Raw genomic sequence first — 16740 nt, 5'->3', positions numbered from 1 at the left:
TACTTCAAGGTTATAGGTTTGTGAAAGAAAAAAATGTCAATGTTCTGAGGACCAATAAAAAAAGTTATGTGTTAGGTATTACCAAGTGCTTGATTTAATATTTATTTTAAAGGGAACTTTTCCTAAATTTTGGCAGATATTCAAGTTTTTCATTAAACGCTTTTATTTTGATACATGTAAACACTGGATCTAAAAAGCTCCAGTAAAAAAAGAATACAATTAAAGAAAGATAAAAAGTAACTCCTACAGGGCTCAAACCACTGACCCCTGAAGTAAAAGCCTCACACTAAGACCACTTGTCCGTCCATGTTGATACAATGAGTGATGTATTTTACACTTTATATAAGCAATCCTCATCGTGTCACAAAATATTACGACAAGAACAGAACTCTACAAATTATTCAATCGTCGAGTGTTGCAGCAGATAGTTGCAACGCTTTAAAATTTTCAAGTTTTTAAATCGTCAAAAGTTGCATATAATGGATATTTTAGAGCATGGTAAATGTTCAGTATTACTGTTTCCTCACAAATATCATAACTACAACAAATGTTTGCGAATCTTAAACTTTTTTCTTTAATTTAGTCAATTTACCAAAACTGGAAAAGGTCCCTTGAATATTGAACAGTTATCTGAGCTCCAGAAAAGATCATATACTCAAGGTACTTTTCCCCATTAACAATTATTCAAGTGATATTTTACCCACTGACTTTCGCTCTAAAAGGTGTTCTCTGTAATGAACATTCTCAAAGCCACATTAAAACAAGGGCTGTTAGTAAAACATGCATGCCCCCCATTTGGGCTGTCAGTTGTAGTGGCAGTCATTGTGTGAATACGTTTTTTTGTCACTGTGAACTTGACCTTTGACTTAGTGACCTGAAAATCAATAGGAGTCATCTGCCAGACATGATCAATGTACCTACGAAGTTTCATAATCCTAGCTGTTGGCATTCTCGAGTTACCATCCGGAAACTATTTTACTATTTTGAGTCACCGTGACCTTGACATTTGACCTAGTGACCTGAAAATCAATATGGGTCATCTGCAAGTCATGATCAATGTACCTATGAAGTTTCATGATCCTAGGCGTAAGCATTCTTAATTCATCATCTGGAAATCACTTTACTGTTTCAACTCACTGTGACCTTGACCTTTGACTTAGTGACCTGACAATCAATAGGGGTCATCTGCCAGTCATGATTAATCTACCTATGAAGTTTCATGATCCTATGTCCTAAGATTTCTTGAGTTATCTATCATCCGGAAACCATCTGGTGGACAGACCGACCAAGCAAAACAATATACCCCCTCTTCTTTGAAGGGGGGCATAAAAAGTGGGCTTGTAAATGTAACGGTACTTTATAATAATAAGTGTGCTGTCTATAAATATGGATATTATTGTCATAAAAAAATAGAAGTTTTCCAATATATTAGATTGTTTCCGAATGTATTTACTAAACTTTACCCCTTTATGAGTCTCTGTTCAATTATTTAGTCATCTACCGTTAAAATGTTGTTTACATTTGCATTTTTTTTGTATTTTTATTGAAATGTTTATGATAATAATGTTTATGGTATTTGATAACAGTTGCTATTACACTAGTTTTCAATGAATAAAACACAAAGAACATTCACAAATATTTATTATTAATCAGGAAGTAAAATATATTAACTGGGCATGGTATTATAATTCATATGACAATTTATATCTTACATGATAGTATGTGTAATAATAAGTTTCATGGACTCACTGAACACCATCACATGTAAAATCAATTAAAAGTTCCAGAAACAATTGAGCAATTTAGAATTTCATTTGTTTAAAGGGAAACCAGTTCCTCATGATTATTGCTTATGTCCCTCTGAATGGCATATCTTTCCCTTGACGCCATCAACATCTCCTCTCGAGTTTTATTACGCTGTTGCTTCATTCTTCACATGTTGCTGCAAGCAGATAAATTTACTAGTTTATACATTTAACAGAACTAAATATTAAATACACAACATATGACACTATGGTCATAATAAGTTAGCATGCCTACATGACCTGGTTTTGTTTCTGAAAGTTGGTTTTTGTATTGCAAAATTAACCTAGCTTTCTGAACTTAAACTCAACATTTGTGTGTGACACTAATGCTCTACATTCCAATTTCTTTTTTAAGTACATGGATGTCGAAAGAATTAAATAAAAAATACCTTGACACACAAGTTCATACCCTGGTAAATAGGTTACCGGTAATAAAGTTAAATGAAAAAATGCAGCAATACTTTATCCCCATAAAACAGAGTACAATGAAAAACAAGAGCACCGCATAACAGGTGTGAACGCTCAGCTACGGGTGCATTTTTTAACGAATAAAAGCTTGTCAGAATTATTTTAAGGTCCTTCACCTTTGACCTAGTGACCCAAATATGGGTGAGGCGTGTAGAACTCGTCAAGGTGGAGCTGCATATGAAGTTTCAAAGTTATAGGTGGAAGCACTTTGATTTTATGGCCAAAGTTCAATACATTGACAAAATGTTAAGGACTGAGCATGACACGGACGACACGACACGCTGGTCTCCGAAAACAGCCCAGCTTTAAATTGAAAACATAAATTGTTACATTTTCATTGTAGGAAATAATTAGCAGTCAGCTTTACTATAATCTATAGAAAAAATAAATAATTACTAGTTGTTGCTTCTGCCTTCAGTTTTATGTTTTAATGTAGCTGAGTGACACAACTTCTGTTTGAGTTTTGTCAACCGTGTTCTCTGTCCATTCAATTTTGGTCCTTCAGCCAGTAATAACATTATTTTTCTTTTCTGGAAAAAACAAAGAAATGAAAACTGCATTTGTGATCTTTACATGTAACACAGTTTTGCAGAGAAAGCAATATAAATCAATGTTGATTATTTACATCTTGTGAATCAACACTATAATAAACTATTGTGGACAATGATATTTATTTAATGCTTTCCGTTGGTTAATAGAGAAATATCGGTGGATTAAAACGGATAATTTCACTATTTCAAACAATGAAAATTATCAGTGAGAATTATCGATTATTTTCATTGCTTAATGTGAAATGACGTCATTTATTTGACAAAATGACGACATAATCCCAACGACATTCTTAAGTAAAACTCTTTAACAATGTATATAAACTGCGAAAAAAGCATAAAATAAAAAGAAAATTTGTTGTATTCGGTGAAATATTGATTTTAATTCACTCGCGATCATAGAAAATATATATTTTCACTCGTGGCTGCGCCACTTGTGAAAATATCATTGTCTATGATCACTCGTGAATTAAAAACGATGATCCACCGAATCCAACAAATATCCCCTATATAATAGACAAACAAATAGCATTCTCAATGATATGACATTTGTGATTACTAAACATGTTGTGTCATGTGAATCTAATACCTTATTGAAATAAAATATTTGATAATTGAACACAAAAATGCTGACATGACAAACTTTCAATCCATGATGTCTTGTTATTGTCAGCCTGAATTCCGATTGGTCTCTATTAAATTATATTATTAAACTGTTAATTGATCTACACCACAGTCACATTTCTGCATAGAAATAACAAAACAATAAATCTTACCAATAAATTTTTATTCATGGATAAAGAAAATAAGCAAAAAATCTTCATTCTTGTCAATATCAATTGCCGCCTTAGAGTCTTTTGATGATTTTTGCTTTGGCAGACACTTGGCTGAAATAATTCGTGTTCAGATTTATCCTGAACGCGAATTATTTCAGCTGTCTTCATTCATGACCAACAAGTTCTCAACTCACATTTCAACCGTCTCCATCCAAAATAACTTCTTTTTGCGTTTAGTAATGGAAGGAGAGTGTCGGCCAAACAGCAATCGGTAGCCTTCCACACCGGTCTACACGTCGTTTTCCAGTGTTTGTTTTTGTTTCGATTCACAACTAGCATTGTTTTTGTTAGTCCAAATAATTAGACGTAATTCGACCTCATATTTATAGGAGTATGTTTTTTTGTGCGATGTTTGTCTTAGCTGACAGAACGCGCGAAAATTACGTCATGCAATTTTTCAGACTGTGTCACTATTTTTTTCGGTTACAAAATACGTATATTTAAGTAGTCGTATTTTATGTATGTTGCATTTACAATTTCGTTGATGAAACAGAGTTTATGTTAAATCGTAAACGACTACATTAATCTCGATACATAATGTACGATCGTATAAAAATACGTAATTATTGATGAAACGGCCCCCAGGAAGCGTATTCAAGATCTTCTCTTTAATCACCAGTTTCCACAACACGGACTCAATATTGTTTCAATAAGCCTAAAATTCAATATAGGTTTACAATGTGTAAACTGAAGTCACCAAAATGAACGAAACAATGCCCGCTTACAGCGTCGGGTACTGTTTCAATGAATTTGTTTTGGAGTTATTAAAACGTGAATATATTTTTTGCTCTTTAACTGTAAGCATACTATCGCGCAAGTAGGGTTATATAATTATAACACTTCAATATCCATATGTTTATTTTTTGTATGCTGTCAAGCACGCAAGTGATATAATGACTTGGTATTACATAAATACGGGCATTTCATTATACGTTTTTTTGTAAGACGTTTAAACGTGTTGAACATAACATCATTTGTTTGTTTGAACGATTTTTATGAAGTCACATTGCTCATTAATGGAATATTTGACGTTATAAAACAATGGCAGGTATCGTAAACCTCCAAACAAAGTTATATTAATATAAAAGAATAATTGGTAGAAATGTCTCGTGAATAAAGTCGACCTTGATCCTTAAAAAGCTTATACATGAAGCCAATATTGCGACGCTAAATGGTGAAAAAGAAACAGGGTAATTAACATTTGAAAAAAGCAGACATTTATATTAATTCTATGGACATTGAAAAAAATGAAAACAACCGTTCTTTATGAAAAGACAATGTATTTTCACCTCTTTAAAAAATGAGCTATTGTTTAACAAAACTTCAAACCAGGCTTCTTATCCCATGATCTTAAAAACAATTAATTTACTAATGGTCACAATTCCACGTCTTTATGTTGAATTGTTTGGTTCATAATGTTTTCAAACAATCGATTTGTTGTTGTTGTTTTCGAATAACATGGCAAAAGCGATCACTATGATGAGACTCGTTTGAAATAACCAGGTCATTAGTCAACGATTGCAATTAAATGTCGCCAATCAAATTGAGCTGTTTTCACATGCAGATGTTATTTTCCAAAGTGACCTGCATGATGAGACGGAGTGTTGCGCATGAAAAGCAGATCCCACGGTAAAAGGTAAAGGTCACCAATAACAGCCAAAGGTTACGGCGATTTAATTGAGACTTTATCTAATCTTAAAGAACACTTTTATTGACACGCGTGTTTTGTGATAATGACACTTGTTTACTTGTAAGTTTGCTGGATGATTTTAATTCCATGTAGCTTTAAAATATATGAACAACGAAGCTACCTAAAAATTGCAATTTTTATCCATAGACTGATATTAAGATAAGATAATCTTTTATTATAGTGACATGTGTTTACGTACAAGGTATTAACAGACATATATACAATGCATAAAAGAACACCCGGCCTAATAGGTCTATAAGTCACCTTAACAACAGTGTAACATATAACGTGATCATTATTACACAAATGGACAATACAATATTTGAGCAACATACTGAGTTCAATTCAATGAATAAAATATAAATAATAAATTCAGGTTCTTCAAAGTTAGATCAATATAAGAATTATTTATGCAGTATGAAAATTATCCAATTAAGAAGGCATATTTCTGATGTGTATAGTATATATTTAGAAACTCATATTATTTTAAAGTTTAATCTGACACGACAGCATACAACAGATATTTTTAACTTATATAACATACTGCTTCTGATATAAAAAGCATTAACAACAAAATTCGCACACTTTCTAGGATGACATTTAACTAAGAGAATTAATTTATCTTTATTTGATTGACATGTAGTATATTCTTCAGAGTTCAAAATATTCCCAAATATAACTGATCTTGTTTTTCATAAAGAGCACATTTTACAAGAAAATGAGTTTCATCTTCGACCAGTCCACTATTACACAACCTTCTATTAATAAACATGCAGATGTCAAGCAGGATAAGAAAATGATGTTTTGAAGAAATTAGCACCTGCACGTTAAAATGTTATTGATTATTTGTAAGCTTGTTTTTAAAGGGATCTTTTCACGCTTTGATAAATTGACAAAATTGAAAAAAGTTGTTTCAGATTCGTAAGTTTTCGTTTTAGTTATGATATTTGTGAGAAAACAAGAATACTGAACATTAACCATGCTCTAATATAGCCATTATATGCATCTTTTGACGATTTTAAAACCTAAAAATTATAAAGCGTTGCAACGCGAAACGATTGAATAATTTGGAGAGTTCTGTTTTTGTCGTTAAATTTTGTGAATCTACGAAGATTGCTTATATAAGGTATAAAATACGTCAAGAATGAGCACTCGGCGGAATAGCTCAGTAGGCTAAAGCGTTTTTACTTCAGGACTCTGGCAGGACTCCATGGGTCACTGGTTCGAAACCTGCTCCGGGCAATGTTCTTTTCCTTTTTTTATTTTTTTTCTTGATTTTTTACTGGAGCTTTTACGATCCAATGTTTACATTTATCAATATAAAGCATTTAATGAATAAGTTAAAAAAATGCCAAAATCTGTGAAAAGGCCCCTTTAACGCATTAATTATCCCTTCGCACTATATTACTATAATTTTAAGTGACCTGTTTTATCATAGTGGCACGCGTGGCAAAGCGAACATTCGCTCAGACATCACGTGTCAAACCGTGAAAAGTCGTCCTTCACAACGTGTCAAATTTCAAACAATATAAAAACGTCCACGATTAGATGAGTTTCCATACTGATTCAAAGTATCTTACAGCGAGAGGAGAGCAGACGAGATAATACATACACAAATGAATAATGATCAGCGGGTTCCACTTCTTGACCAGTCATTCGATCTCCGTTACATAAATCCGGGGTTTCAAGATGATTGTGATGGTATATAAGATTTGTTACTAGGGAATTGAAGTTAAAGAATTAAAGAATAAAAAAATGAAAATGCAAACAGTACATTGAAAATTTATCAATTAAGTCATATATTTGCTGAAATAAATATAATATAATAATATAGACTAGAATATAAAGATTTAAATTAAAATTGAACATGTTCGTTAACATTGTATCAACGAAAATGATGTATTTGTTTCAGATACGTCTTCCGGTTACTGCTCGAGTGATTACTCCGATACGCAATTACTGACTTCAAATGAGTCAATGACGTCATTTTGGTCGAGTACATCACGTAACAAACGGGGTAATCGTACGACCTCTAGCGACGAAGAGCAGCACATGAAATTCCAGAGTGCGCATGCGAGAGTATGAAGTTAATCATAGAGATATCCGAGATGTGTGACGTCATGTTTCTGGTTGGACCACGTGACGTGCACGTGTCCGGCGTTCGGGCCATAATGGCTTCTCGCAGTAGGTTTGTAGTCCATTTCTCCCTGACAAATGAATTATGAATAACCAACTGTTCTCTCGAAGCGACTTTGTAGTTCTATTGCTCATCTTTACGCTACGATATTGGAACAAACAAATTAAAATATATACATATAAATCAAACATGGTGATATTATAAATTATAGTTATATTATAAATATATGCATTAACAATTTGTGTTTTCAGAATATTCTACGATCTGATCAGGAAACATATTTCCATTAAAAATTCCGAAGAAAAAGTGCAGAGTAAGAAATGGAAGTCTAAAGTCACCGAACCCGCAGGAATTGCGTGGCCCTCGTCGGAGAAACTCGTGATTCCTGTCCGGAAATACGACGCCGAAGTGTTCCGACTGCTGGTGCAGTTCGTGCATTGCGGTACAGTGAACATAAACGAGGACACGGTTGTGGGTTTATTCTGCGGAGCCAGTAAGTTCGATCTGAGGGATCTACAGCGGGCCTGTCTTGATTTCCTGGAGCGATGTGTAAAACTCGGCCGTACAGAGAAGATCCTGAGCCAAGGACACGGGTACAACCAGCATTCGGCCGCAAAGAAAATACTTGATAAGATTTGTGCTACAATATTAAATTTGTTTTCACATTAAACTTTGTTTTATGTCAGTATTGCAACTATTCCTATTATATTTAACTATGTATTTTATGGTATTTACCATTTTGAGCGTTAAATTGGTTAAATTTTCTTTGACCAATTAATATGACGGTATTTTCACGTACTGTCCTCGTCAACGTTGAAGCAATTTTTGAAAATATGATGGGGTTAAGTTTAAGTGTGGATTCCATCATTTTGTATGAGCATATTATTCGATAATTCATATTTATCGTATTCGATATACACATTGAAAGTATGTGTTTTTTTCGTTCCAGGTTTACAGAATTCGAAGTGACCTTCGACAACAGACGTTCGTGTAACAGTTCACGACTAAATAATTCTCGTTTATCAACTCTGTGCTTTTATTGTTTGTTATGTTTAGAATAAACAGTTCAACATGTTATTCCTTTTTTTTTGTCTTTCACCGAAATATTATATGTTATGCTATTTATTATGATAAAACTTTGCACACGCCAGTTTAAAAGAAACAACAACTTTTTTTTAAATATTTGAAAAGATAATAATAGAATGTTCCTTATACTATGTATAGGCGATTTAGGCAATCAATGAATTTTTATATCATCTTAAAAAAATATAATCTAGTTTGGAGGAGATCTTAGTGGAAACACTAGATATCGAGTGATTGAGTTCGAGAATGGTGCTGATCTTTTGAACATCATGGACGCCAATGTGCCCGTGAAGTTGTCTTTTATTATATGACCGTACTTTTTATGAACAAAGTCCGTAAATTACCAATTTCAGTACTTGCTTTAAATATCCAAACATTATTTTGTAAATATATTGAATAAAGTACACGTTTAAGCCTTAATCCTGTTTAATACTGAATACAACACTAAGGAATGGTCAGCCATGTTTTGCAACATAAAAAGTCGACATTTAAGTGCTTTCCTCGTTAAATACTTGTTTCTGTCTCATCGGTTTCGGAATGAAGGGAGTTCACTGAAGCAATAAAAAATGTTCGATAAATGTGATCCGCCAACGTAAGATAAGGCATTCTCTTTTGTTATCAGAGCTCTACAAAATACAGCAAACAAAGGTAACATGAAGCTTTACCAAAACTCACACCGTTAATATTGTACATGTAAACTCGTCGATATTTTGCCAATTGTTTAATCGGTATTCAATAAATTCACACTTCAGAACCAAACAATTATCAGCGATATACAGTAAAAAAAAAATTAAATAAGCATACAGGATATCGCTTTCAAAAAAAGTTGTTACATTCCGTTTAAGGCTTTTATAACATTATCACCATATTTAAGTTCCGTTAATAATTTAAAATGGCAAGCATTTCGCTCATTGTCCCGACACTTACAGTTATAATGGTTAACAAATTTAAAGTATTCTGCGTTTTTCAACAAATATTAATACTTAATTTCGATGAGAATCGAACGAAAAGAAAAGATGGTTGAGATTCATTTGCTAAATAAAATCAATCTATGTGTAACGAAACATTCGACCTACTCTCAAGTATGCCTTTTTTAACTTCTTGGAAATTAAAGTGTTATACAACTTAAATTGACTGTGATAGCTATTGTTTTCATTGTCCTTTATATATATATATATATATATATATATATATATATATATATATATATATATATATATATATATATATATATTGATACCTGCATTGCATTCAATAACATAATAAAATCCAAAATAACCGAAATATCCGCCTCGTTTCTTTGTCTATTTTCGTTTTATCAATGTATTTGACACACACTTGAAATAACATAAAATATACAGCATTCTGTACATAGCCACTCTGGACAGTGTAATAAAGGCATTAAGATACAAACATACTATTATTATACAGCTTAAGCAGACAAACACAAAAAATTTGCAAACACATAAGACTAGTTTCCACACGGAAAAGGTATATACACATATCGTAAAAATGAATCTGTAAACTTTTAAAAGTGCGTATTATTATGAAGGAACAAGTTATTAAGATTATTTATACACTTTAAATTATTTACACAATTAAACGATCAATTAAAATGATTAACGTTACCAAATGTCTTTACTTTTCCGTCTTCGATGAAAACAAACAATTACAACGTGTCGCTTCTTCGGCGTGATAGTATAACACCTTGGCGTTGTGTCAATTTTATATACAGGGATAACGAAACACGAATTTGTTTAATACGTTTTAAGGTCTATATCTATTGCAGCCGCGATTTTGTGATTAATGGAACTTTGCAGATACTTACATATCTGATACAAGTTATAATACGGTACATGAATCATTTACACATTAAACAAAACTAATCAGATCGGCTGTTATTTCAGCAACAATTTCTGTTCTAATTTATTACAAACAATGGCGTCAAATTATTCAAGTTATTTGCGGCCTTGTAACGCTGCAAAAACTTTGCGAGTAAATGAATTATGTGAGCCGTGCAATTCCACCGGGAAAGACACTGCCGCTGTTTCATATTGTCTGGATTGTGACGAGAAGTTTTGTGACACATGTGAGAATAATCACACAACATACAAGTCGAGCAAAAATCATAGACTGTGTAAACTAGTGAAAGCGCCACCTTCAGATGTGGTCCATCTAATGAGAGAGCTCACAGCGTGTGCCAGTCATCCGTCTGAAGAGATTATATTCATTTGTATAGACGAAGACAAACCCTGTTGCAACAAATGTGCTGTTACTAAACACAGAAAGTGTCGGCAATTAGAAACAATTGAACATTGTATAAAATATGGTACTGTAAGAGTTGACACGCCCAAACCAAGGCCAGCCATATGTTGGTATGATAATGACCAAAGTCCTGCTATAACTGAGAATCATGCTTCACGGAAACATAGCGATGCTGCAAACGCAATAATTTATGAAAAGAGTAATAAGCTTGAAACACAGCTTGAAGCACTTATCCAGCACGAAGATCAACAAATGGTGTTTGTGGAAGAAAGTCATGACAATTTAAAGGAATACTTGCAAGAAGTACGCTCGAAGATAGACTCTGCATTCAACCAACTTCATAAAAAACTTACGGCCCAGTGTAAGAATCAAACACAGGAGCTCAATCAAAGGATTCAAAAACAGCAAACAAAAGCATATTTTCTCCGTGATAAAATTAAGGAACATCAAGAGAAATTGAGGTCTGTTCAAAAACATGGACAAGAAAACACATATTCCTTCTTTGTCGTGAGCTTGATCAAGCTATGAAAAGTGTTGAAGAAGATGTCAGGACACTAGAGAATAACAAGACAACTTCGACAATTCATGTAATGGAGCACATTTCAATATATACAATAGCGAACAATATTATAAAATCGATGATAGTTAAGACAAACAAACCAGATAATCGAAGAAAAGTAGAAAAGAGAGAGTCAGTGAAAGTACGAATGTTAACAGGGAGACAGTCTGAGAACAACATGTCGGACGATTGTGATTATTGGTACTATGATGACTAACAAGGTGTGTCTGGTTACCTTTTATTTCGTTTACATCGGTTGAGTGTGGCGTCGAAATTATTCATTAATCGTGCATGGTTATTAAATCAAAGTCATCTCGTGCACTTGTAAGCAAACATACCATTTTGGAAAGAGTTACGAGAGTAAGGCGCTTAAAAAGGCAATCAAAATTTCCTTAAGAGACTGGATACTCGACTTTTTCATATAAGTAGTCTTAGATTATAGAGATGCGTATTACGGTCAATACAGACAGACAGGCAATGCCTTCACCGAAATTGCTGATACAGTAACATAATCTGGTCAGCAGAGTGACCATGTTTTTCAAGCAACTGGAACCATTTTCGAACATGTCCAAGATATAATTGGGACAAATCTTCTGACCAAGTTTCATGATGATCGGACAATGAGTATAGCTTCTATAGTGTTAATACGGTTTTACTATAGCTATATAAGGAAAAATGCCACGCCCCCTTGGCGGCCATGTTTTTCCACCAACCATAACCATTTTCGAACATATCAGAACAGAACAGACTGTTGCAATCAGAGAATTTTGTATATAATGGCTCCCCACTGGAAGTGGTAAATGATTATAATTATTTAGGAACAGTTTTCAATTATACTGGTAATTTTGCACTGAACCAAGAACAACTAGTGGGTAAAGCTCTTAAAGCTTTGAATGTTTTATTGATTAATTGTAACAAATATAAATTGAAGCCAAAACTACTTTGTCAATTGTTTGACTCTTTTGTTGGATCTACCTTATGTTATGCGGCAGAGATTTGGGGCTACGGTAAATCTAAAGTTATTGAAAGGGTTCATCTAAAATTTTGTAAAAGGATACTTAATGTAAATATCAGAACTTCAAATGCTGCTGTATATGGCGAATTGGCACGTTATCCATTGTATATTGTCAGATATGTTAAGATAATTAAATATTGGTTTCGTTTACTTCAAACTGATAATATTATAAATGATAAATAGGGACCCCGTTGGAAATAAGCTTTTTCATGTTTACATGTCTAAGCTTTACGGGTTATCCTGTGTATACATCATGTCGTAATCTTATTTGGACCTGTGATAAATGGCACCATTCATGTAATGCATGTTTCTGAATATGATAATAATGCAATCTATACGTTATTTATTGCCTTGATTGCATTGAATTGTAAATTGCTTGACATGTATGCACAAATAAAACTTTTTATATGTGCCTAATTGATTGTAATAATGGCAAAAACAATTGGTTAACTAAGGTTAAAAATTTGTTATTTCAGTACGGTTTTAACTATGTTTGGAATGATCCATTTTGTGTCAGTAGTAAATCATTTATAAAAGTGTTTAAACAGAGAGTGATTGATAATTTCATACAATTATGGCATGTCGACAAGGATAATAATGGTGTGTTAACTTTGTATGTAAATCTTAAAGTAAATTTTGAGTATGAAGCATATTTAAATATATTGCCTAGTAACCTTAGATTCTTTATTAGCAAAATAAGAATGTGTTCTCACCCATTGCGTATTCATACTGGTAGATATGGTGTAAATAGAGTTGAAAGAAATGAACGTTAGTGTACATATTGTGATATGCATGATTTGGAACTTTTTGTACTTATATGTCCAATATATAATGATATTAGACAAAAATATATCAAACGATACTATTGTTTTAATCCGAGTGTTATTAAATTCATCGAATTGTTAAATACTAGTTGTAAGAATGTTCTGAAAAACCTAGCTCTTTATATTAAATTAGCACTTTCTCATAGAACTGCTATTACTTATAATTAAACATCAGTTCATCCTCTTATAGTTATGTAATTGTTAAATTGAATGTGCTTCTTTTTTGTCCACTGTGACTTTATATTATGTTTGTATTATATGTATTTATGTAATGATTATGTAGTTATTGCACAAGTCGTAAATAAACTTATGTTCTGTTTTGTTCTGTTCTTATTTTTGTATCTATCTGAGTGGAAAGCGGTCAGTATGCAATGTACAACGAATGCATTAAAACGGCACGTCACAAAACATTGTGTTACATGGGCGCCACAATCACGGATGACTTAATGTGCCAATCTCGTGGTCACCGTCAGTTTACATATATAGGCTGGTCAGAATACCCCGACCAACAGACTTGTCTTTGTTTGAAATTAGTATTTATTGATGAGGAATTTCACTTTGTTAGGCCGAAATATTTACACTAATGATGTAACAATAGGTATTGCATTTGAAATTCCTTCCAGTGTTAAATGCACCTGAAAGATTCGAATGTATTAACGTTAGTACACTATGTAATATATGAGCCATGCTCTGTGAAAAGGGGGTCTAATGCACGTGCGTAATGTGTTGTCCCAGATTAGCCTTGTGCAGTCCGCACAGGCTAATCAGGGACGACACTTACCGCTTTTATGGTATTTTTCGTTTCAAGAAAGTCTTTTCTTAGCAAAAACCCAGTTAAGGCGGAAAGTGTTGTCCCTGATTAGCCTGTGCGGACTGCACAGGCTAATATGTGACGACACTTTAAGCACATGTATTAAGCCCCTTTTTCACAGAGCACGGCACACATGTTTACACGTTCGTGAAAACTGGTATAAATGTGAATGCTACACATTTTGTTTTTCGTTTTCTCGTACGATTGTTGATGTGATGCATTTATTTCTTTACTTTTAAGTAGTATATCAATTGATAAGTGACTTTATGTATGTGCATTATTCTACATTTGAATGATGTACACTGTAACAATCTAAATAAAAGTGTGTCTAATGACAGGATTCAATGATTTCTTTATTTTTGCAAATTGCTGATTTTATATGATACTTTATGCATATGTATTATATGTATTTTTGTATTATATGATATAATTTTATTTTATTTGTTTATGCGAACGCAAGCATCTACGTCTGTACGTGCGTATGAGAATAATTTTGTGTGAAGCAATGGGGAGACAAGAAAGATACATAAGACTAATGTATACAAACACAAATAATACTTAATATCCTATGCATAATCATTTGGATTTATATCTTACGATAAACAAAAAGACAACTGTCGTTTTGGTACAACTGGTTATCAAACAGACATAATTATACGTAATTAGTTCATGTACCATTTACGTCAAAAGAAAGAATTGCGTTATTCATGCACAATTTACGTCAAAAGAAAGAATTGCGTTATTCATGTACAAGTTACGTCAAAAGAAAGAATTGCGTTATTCATGTGTCATTCACGTCAAAAGAAAGAATTGCGTAATTCATGTATCATTTACGTCAAAAGAAAGAATTGCGTTATTCGAGTGTCTATTTATACCTCACAAATACATGCTTTCATGTATAACCATTCTTTTCTCTTCATCAATAGCTTGTTCAGGTGAATCTTCAAACAATCTTTTTGTTATCATACAAAACGCATTATGAAGTATTTGGCTGTATGCCAGTTTTCAGTGTGTTACAAAATCACGCCACTGTCGTAAAATTTCAGCAATTGATAATAAATGGGGTCCATTAAGACAACATTGGAATTTGATACCTTTTTTACAGTAGTCGTATTGGTCTCATTAAGTACTTTAGTTTAGTGTTATGCATAAAATACTTTTTTAACATTAAAAAAGATAGTTTAAGTGGTAAAACTTCCAAATAGTGAAGTTATGCTTTGTTTACATAGACATACGGATGAGAAAAATATTTCGGAAGGTAGAGACGCGTTCTGACAATTTGAAAATGATCGCGTTAAAGCATACATCAATTACACATTACACTAAAGGCGCAAATCAGAACACCTTGCCAAAACTATACAAATAAGAAAGATGACTTTTGTCGAATAATAATTTAAACTTATCAGTGTTTGTTTTGTTCAAATCAACGACAATCAATTTTCAATTATCCTTTTACTGTTTTAACCGTTTCAATATGAATAAATGTAAGCGCTGCTCAGTTTGGTAAATCTTGAAGAAGAAACGCTATAATCATTACAGCAAAACCAACAAAAACAAATGAAGTATCGGGAAAACATAATTATTGCTAATTATGTTTTGAGAAGTATATTGGGCAATTATGCCTCACAACTGCAAAGCCACGCCATAGAATGGGAAATCAGTAGTTATAATTACTAAATTAGTTTGATTTCGCCTTCCTATACTGCAACAAAGGAATGTTTGTCTCATTCAATTCAACAACAATTTTTATGTTATATAGCTTTTCTTAAAATAACTTAAAATATTCAGGTTTTTCATTTTACTGTGCGGCAAAATGTAAGTGTGCACTAATAAGAGAGAAAAACCCTTTTAAAAAATCGTCATACCCGGAGACTAAAGGAAACTGAATACTTAAATATTGAGGTAATTTGTATTTTGTTCACCGTTAACTATTAGACATCGGTTATGTCTAAGAAACTTCGCGATTTTCTCGATTTACTGAGACAGGAGCACGTGGCAAGTGATGACGTTGATATTGGCACATTCGTCACGTGGTTGCGACGTCGTGTAGGTCTGCTGCAAAATCTGGACACTCGTAAGCAATGTAGTCTTTATACTTCCTAAAAAATCATTTTTAATAGTTTTGTATAATTAGGTATGAAAGCCAGATGCATTTAGAAGGAATCTATGCTAAGTACTTAGTAATGAATTATGTCTCATAATATAAACGACATATACTAAAGAGCGAAGGAAAACAATTAAAAAACAGTTGCAGAAAAATGTGAAAATAACATGACAAGATATACGTAAATTCCCTACTTATGTAAAATGCGTATATAAACTGAGCAACATATTTAAAGTAGCATGTTCGTAAAAAAATTTGATCGGACAAGTTAATGCATCGTTGCGCAACTGGTATCACAATCGATGTTTTAAGCAGTCTGTCTGTCTGTCTGTCTGTCTGTCTGTCTGTCTGTCTGTCTGTCTGTCTGTCTGTCTGTCTGTCTGTCTGTCTTTTGGTCGGTCTGTCTGTCTGTCTGTCTGTCTGTCTGTCTGTCTGTCTGTCTGTCTGTCCGTCCGTCCGTCCGTCCGTCCGTCCGTCCGTCCGTCCGTCCGTCCGTCCGTCCGTCCGTCCGTCCGTCCGTCCGTCCGTCCGTCCGTCCGTCCGTCCGTCCGTCTGTCTGTCTGTCTGTCTGTCTGTCTGTCTGTCTGTCTGTCTG

The 16740-nt window shown here is 33.3% G+C and overlaps 1 protein-coding gene and 1 long non-coding RNA gene across 2 annotated transcripts in view; one reads left to right on the top strand and one right to left on the bottom strand.

Annotated features, from left to right (window-relative positions):
- The window catches only part of LOC127858756 (beta-1,3-galactosyl-O-glycosyl-glycoprotein beta-1,6-N-acetylglucosaminyltransferase-like), a 311044-nt gene that overhangs the window by 100868 nt on the left and 193436 nt on the right, over positions 1 to 16740 (top strand). The gene's annotated exons all lie outside the window — the stretch shown is intronic.
- LOC127858765 (uncharacterized) lies at positions 1625 to 4060 on the bottom strand. Its single transcript, XR_008039044.1, has 3 exons — positions 3792 to 4060; positions 2670 to 2803; positions 1625 to 1942 (listed from the first exon to the last, which is right to left on the bottom strand). It is a non-coding gene; the product is annotated as an uncharacterized LOC127858765 (long non-coding RNA).

Source organism: Dreissena polymorpha, chromosome 14 (genome assembly GCF_020536995.1).
Source record: "Dreissena polymorpha isolate Duluth1 chromosome 14, UMN_Dpol_1.0, whole genome shotgun sequence".
In the NCBI taxonomy this organism is placed as follows: domain Eukaryota; kingdom Metazoa; phylum Mollusca; class Bivalvia; order Myida; family Dreissenidae; genus Dreissena; species Dreissena polymorpha.
Note: the sequence above shows the minus strand (reverse complement) of the source record. Positions and strands in the feature narration are given on the sequence as shown.